Source organism: Pteropus medius, unplaced genomic scaffold (assembly GCF_902729225.1).
Source record: "Pteropus medius unplaced genomic scaffold, Ma_sr-lr_union100, whole genome shotgun sequence".
Taxonomy (NCBI): Eukaryota; Metazoa; Chordata; class Mammalia; order Chiroptera; family Pteropodidae; genus Pteropus; species Pteropus medius.
In genome coordinates this window covers 9,705,211-9,712,005 of record NW_024356249.1, presented here as the reverse complement: position 1 = coordinate 9,712,005, position 6,795 = coordinate 9,705,211, and positions in this window count along the sequence as shown.

The following is a 6,795-nucleotide window of genomic DNA, read 5'->3' as shown; positions in this document are numbered from 1 at the left end:
GGCCAGTGGCTGCCCAACTGCATGTTTCATTTTAATTGTCTGTAGTGGTCTGAGGACAGCAAATATAGCACAAACAGACCTCTGAAACATTCTTTTTTATATGCTTACAATGGTGATAAATAATTGCCAATGGAGTTTTTAAATAATAACCTATTCGAGTGCTTGGTGATCACCATGGGTGAGAAATTTTGCCCAAGTAGGAAATAAACATTTTTAAAGCATTTTTACCACCCTTCAGACTTTCATAGCAGATGAAATTATCTTTAAAGAGTTTCAACAGCTCTTAAGGAAATTTCTTGTGTTAAGGCAAAAAGATTCCAAACTCATCAAACCTTTTCATACCAACTATTTCAAGATAATGGTGAAGTTCTCGTTAGCAGAGCACACGTGTCGTTAGAGCGATTCCCAGACATCAGCGTGGATAGCCCTGGAAGGGCGCATTGGCTGCAGAAGGGCAGATTCCAGCGTGGGCGAAGACAGAGATCCGGGACCCGGCCTGATGCTCCCTCTCCAGCAGCAGCAGCTGCCTCTCCACACCCCACTCTCCGTCACCTTAGCTGGGGGCTGGACACTTGCAACACAAACCCCAGCAGCTCCTCAGCCCTCTCTGCCTCGTGCACAGCCAGTGGGCAGCAACTACTGATGAGCGAGCATTTTTCACATAGGGCCTCCAGTGACAGATGGCACTCATTCTTGACACTCTTTCTCATACCATCCCTGTGTACCCTCCCACTGCTAAGGCCACGGAAGTGACTGCCCAGAGGAATCGGCCACCCCAGACCCTTCATTGTCCCCGTGGACTGAGGTTGTCAGTGACGCAGAGCACCCCGATGTCTGCCGCACACTGTCGGGGGTTCTGAGGTCGCACACACTGCTCAACATCCATTGCCCGCTTCCTTCTTGCTAACAATATCCCGCCACTTTATACCTCAGTGATTTTAAGCACATTAACTAACCCACACGGACTTCAGTTTTCTCTCTCTTTTTAAACAGCTTTATTGAGAAAATATTCACACACCATAAAATTCACCCATTTAAAGTGAACAGTTCAGTGATTTTTAGTATAGTCACAAAGTTGTGCCAAGACTTCGGTTTCTTGTCTGTCAAACAGGATAATTGTATATAACCTCATAAGATTGTGAGATAATGAATATAAAGTGCTTGGTACATCACCTGGCACATGATAAACTCTCAATAAGTGGTAATTGTTATTTTGACAATGATCGTGATGAGGATGACGAGTGAAGAGGGAGCAGCCTGAAACTCCCGCCACGAGAGACACTGAGCAGCCGCCAAAGCCTGGGAATTTGTTGTGTGGCTTTGTGGAATCTGGGCGACCCCAGCTCTTCCTGTTCCTCTCACATGGGACATGGAGCCAACAGCCTTCTCTTTAGGTGCTCACAGCAGCCACCTCTGTGTTGGAACGAGATGTGACAGCTGTTCAACAGCTGCATGGGCTATAGCACAATTTAAGGCAGGAAGTGGCAAGAAATGCCATTTCTTACATGAAACTGATGGGGAGAGACATCCAAGTCAGGAGCAAGAAAAGTCACTTCTCTGATTTAAATTTGACCAACTGCTACCTAGTCTCTTTTGGCTAGGGCTTTTTTGTTTCCAGAAAAGTTTTACTCTCAAGATTATTATAATAAAAATAATTATTGTTATTTATTTAGTAAAATCCCCTCTCCAGAGGTGGTCAGTATTAAAAGTTTGAGCTAGGTTTTTAAATATATGTTTATCAAATATGAATACGGAAAAAATGCAGCCGGCTTTTTTCCGCTTCAGAACATATCTGTCTTGACTACCACTCTGTCAGTAAACTGAGTTTTTAACAACTGCATAGAATCCTTTGGCACGGATGTACCATTATGTATTTATCAAATCCCCAAGAGACAGGCATTTAAGTTGTTTCATACTCTTTGAAAATTATTATTACTGCGGTCATAACGACTGCAACCCCCCTTCAGGAGGGAGATGCTTTTTCCTCAGCTGTTGGAGTTTGCCGCTGATGGCTCACAGCTCCGACCCTTTCTGGACTTTTCCTCAGCTAAGTGAGCTGTCTGGCATCCAGGGACTGACCTGTCAGTGTGTGCGTGTGTGTGGAGAGGAGAGTACAGAGGCCTGGCCCTTTTACCTCAATGGCCTTACTCCAAAGGATCATTCCAGTTCTAGAACTTTCTAAGACTCTTATTGCAACTGCGTCAAAGCTTAACTTCACCTTCTGTTTAGTCCCCGCTTCCTCACTCCTTACAGAGGTTATTCTCAAGAGCAGGTCCCAGTAAACCTCCTGCACATGAATCTCTGCCTCGGAGTCTGTTTTCTGGGTAAGTTGACTTCACATGATGGCAAACGTAAAAGTTTTTTTAAAAAGATCTTTTTCTGAACAGTTGTTACTAGAATTCCTCTTAGGAAAGGAGGGCTCTTTGGAGGAAAAAATCTTGTTGAGTTTCATGGGGATTTAGTGTGACCTGTGGGAATGGAGTTGGCAGGGGGAGAAAGGGAAGCCATTCTGCTCGAAACACAGCGAGGAATTACTGGCTTTGCTCCTGAACAGGGAGGAGACTAGTCAAGCAGCGAGAAGAGCGAAAGGGACAAGCGAAAGACATGGAGGAGAGCCAGAGCGGTGGCGAGAAGCCAGCACGGGTGAGAAAGGGCAAAGGACTTTTAAGAAAGATGATGACATTGTGTAGCTTCAGTGTAAACCTCTCTAGTCCTCCCTCTGAAAGCATCAGTAAAACTGAACTATGCTAACAGAAGCTCTGGGTGAGTGGTCCATTTTGTGGAAGTCAAAGAAGGCGCCAAGTTTCACCTCTGAGACACCTTGAGCCACTGATAGCACATATAAGGATGCAAGTGACCACGACATAGAGGAAGCCCTATGAGTGGCGTCCTGGGTTCCCAAAAGGTTTGGGACTCAACCAAAATGCAGGCAGCGGAGGCACTGAGGCCACAGTCTCTGCTCCAAGCAGGTGGTGTGACTTCAGCGAGGAGTGTGTCAGTGCACGTCTGCAGGTCCCAGGGAACCCGGGAAAAGGAAAAGTACAACTTTCTGTCCCCTCTTTCCCTTTGGAACGCAGATCTGAAGGCCTAGATGCTCCAAGTGGCACAGAGCAGATGGCAGCTGAAGGGGGAACCGTTACCAGTGAAAGCAGGGAGAAGAATGCCCTGTTCTGGGCTGCCTTTAACAATTGTATTTAGAGAGAACAACTTCCTCTCATTTCACTCAAATGATTCCCTTACCAAGTTCGCATATCATAGTCACCAGTGGCATTTTCTGATGGTCTCAAGTTTTATGCGATTGTTATCCTGGTGAGCAACAATTTTGTGCAATGCTTTTTACCTTCCAGTCTTTGGAGGCAAGTAACATAGTAGGTAAGAACTTGGGTCCTGAAATTAGATGGTGCTGGGTTTCAAATCTACTCTAACTTTATAAGGCTTCTGAGCATCAGTCTCTGCATCTGTAAAATGGGCTCCTACAAGGACTTCCTTTATAGGATTGTAAAGATTAAAGGAGGTAATGTATGTAAAGCATGCATAGAGATGGTAAGCACTCAGTAAATACTGGTTATTATTATTATTTCTCTTTTTGTCTGCATAAATTCCATGGCTTTAATATTCCCTGTTGTTGGATGTTAGATAGTTTCTAGCTTTTGTCTATTATATAATGCTCTCCCACTTTCTTAGGTAGAAATTGGCATACAGGATAATTCAATGCTTTATAAACTGTGTACTCTTTGACTAACTGATAATGATGGATAATAACCTCATAGCATGATTATGAGAATTAAATGAATTAATATACATACAGTGCTTAGAACAGTATCTGCCACATGGCATGCTTTATAAAAGTGTTTGATGGTATTATTACTGTAATTATTCTTCACACCTTTATCTGTCCTCCTAGTCTCTTCCTCCCCCTCCTCCACCCTCCCAACAGGAATGTAATGATATGCTGATGCTCTCTTTGTCCTCTGTCAAGTTCTTGTCATTTCCTCCAACTCCTGCAGGGAAAGAATCAAATTTGCATCATCTGAAATTTCAGCTAATTCAGAACCGGAAATCAAGGAAAAGGAACCTCCCACGGAGTACCTAAGACATCTCCAAGATGCATATTCACCTGCTGCAGACATTGGCAGCCCCTCACTGATATGGCCTTCATGGGTGAGAAACGGAGTGATGGACCACCTCACCCAGAGCCACCGAGCACTGGGTACTGGTAATTAATATGCCTCACTCCGGCTTTTACTCACTGTTGGGGGGCGGGGGAAGGGGGGCTGGGGCGGAGTGCCAAGCTGGCAGCGAGCAAAGCTGCAAGACTCTAAAAAAAGACAGTAACCCCTTCCTAAAGCTGATTCCTTCCATTTCATTTAGCATTTACGTTATCACCTGAGACCTTTCCCCAGGGCAGAAAGCCTTTGGCTTTGAAGCCAGATAAACCTGAGTTCACATTGGCTCAGACATCTAGTAGCCGGGTAGTTTGAACAAGGTATTTAATTTCTTGAGCCTCTGTTTCTTCTTCTGAAAAACGGGAACAATACCTTCCACACAAGGTTGTTTTTATTTATACTGTGGTAAAATACACATAACATAAAATTTACCACCTTAAGCATTTTTAAGTGTACAGTTCAGTGGCATGAAACACACGCGATTGTTTTCGAGGATCAAATGAAATAACACGTATAAAACTTTAAGTGCATAAACTAGAGCATAGTGAGTACTCAATGGAAGTAAATTCTCTTTTCTCCTAGCTTCTCCCACTAAACGTCGTCCACAGCATTGTGAGGCTGAGTAAGAATGCCTCGGTCTGTTTGGCTTTAAGTTCAAAACCTTCTCCCAGCCCTTATCATAGCCCCGCCCTGCCCCATCTGTGGCTCTGGCTTATCTCTGAGTTGAGCTGGTTCTATGTGGAAACCTTGTCGGGTGAGGAAGAGCCGAAGCCACTGGGCAGCCTCAGAGTGTTTCCTGAGAGATCTGCTTCACCTGCCTGATGACGGTCACGGGGAGGAGGGAGCAGCCTTCTCTAGGTCTTTCCAAATGGTTCAACTAGGCCAATGGGTGACAATTACAGGGAGCCAGATTTCAGCTTCATAGAAGGAGGTCATCCCTGTCATTGCCTGTGAAACTAGGACATGGGACATTGTTTTTTTATTGCCTGTTTTGTTTTTTGGTTTTGTTAAAACAACATGGCATATAGTTATTAAAAGTACATTATACTAAATCGCTTATAACAATAAACAATGTTCTCCTCTCCCACTCCTTTGCCACCCAGCTAGCCTCCTCTCTGGAAGCAACCACTGTCAACTCTTTTAGCTGTTTCTTCTGGTATTTATCTCCACATTTTCAAATAGTATGCTTATTTTTATATTTCTCAATTTATCAATTTTAGATGTTATCTATTGACTTTGTTATGGCAGATGAGGGTTTAACATTTTTTTGTACAACCTCCTTCCTCTTATCATAAGTTGTAGTTAAATCAATGTTCAGTATGTACTTCATTATGATTACGAATCATTCAGTTCTTTGCCACATCCTACAAAGGCCTATAGGATCTGGCCCCTGGCTCCCTCGTCCACCTGCTGTTCCTCTCTTCATCCTTCCTCTCCAGTGGCCTCCCTGGTTCCTCAAACAGGTACCCACACTGAGTGTACTCCTACCCCAGGACCTTTGCACTTGTTCTTCCTGTTATCAGAATAGACTCCTCCCTGACCTACTTCCTTATTTTATTTGTGAATCTGCTCAACTATCCCCTGACCAGGGAGTCCTTCAAGACTATCCTATTGAAAATAATACCCCCTCATCCATTTTCCTAGGTTTACTTTTCTTCACAAACTTATTACATACAACCCTTGCCGTTATGTTATATACTTATTGATTTAAATGTTGATTATATATTTATGGAGAGAAGAGACTTTACCATTGTGTCTCCTGGGCCTAGGAACAAGCCTGACACGTAGAAGGCTATAAACATCTAGAGTGAATGAATGCTGAGCCTGTTGATTCCCTGTGCTTTAAATTCATTGTTTATACTATTCTCTCCCCCTCCCCAAAGTTAATATTTACCTCAGGTTTTCATTTGCTTTGTTTTCTATGAAGCACACCCTCCAGCAGCCTTTCAATCCAATTTTTTTCATACAAATGTATCAGATAATCAGCTCTGTTTAGAATTTCCCTCTGTGTTAGTCTGATTGGGATGCTATAATAGAAAAATACCATAGACTGAGTGGTTTATAAACAACAGAAATTTATTTCTTACAGTTTTGGAGGCTGGGAAGTCCTAGATCAGGTGCCAGCAGCTTCAGTGTCTGAGGAGGATGTGCTTCCTCATTCATAGAAGGCCATCTTTTCTCTGTGTCCTCACATGGCCGAAGGGGTGAGGGAGCTCTCTGGGTCTCTTTTATAAGGGCACTAATCCCATTCATAAGGGCTCCATCTATTAATATTCTTTTATTTTAATTTTTTTATATTTCATATTTTTAATTATTTTATGGTGTCATTGGTTAACGAAATCCTATAAGTTTCAGCTGTACTTTTTTGTTGTTTGCTTTTATTTTGTTTAAAATTAAAAATTTTTTTCAATTACAGTTGACGTATATTATGTTAGTTTCAGATATACAACATAGCGATTAGACATTTATATAACTCATAAAGTGATCACCCCAGTAAGCCTAGTACCCATCTGATACCATACATAGTTATTACAATATTATTGAGTATATTCCCTATGCTGTATTTCACACTCCTATGACTGTTTTTGTAACTGGCAATTTATATTTCTTAATTCTTTCACCTTTTCAC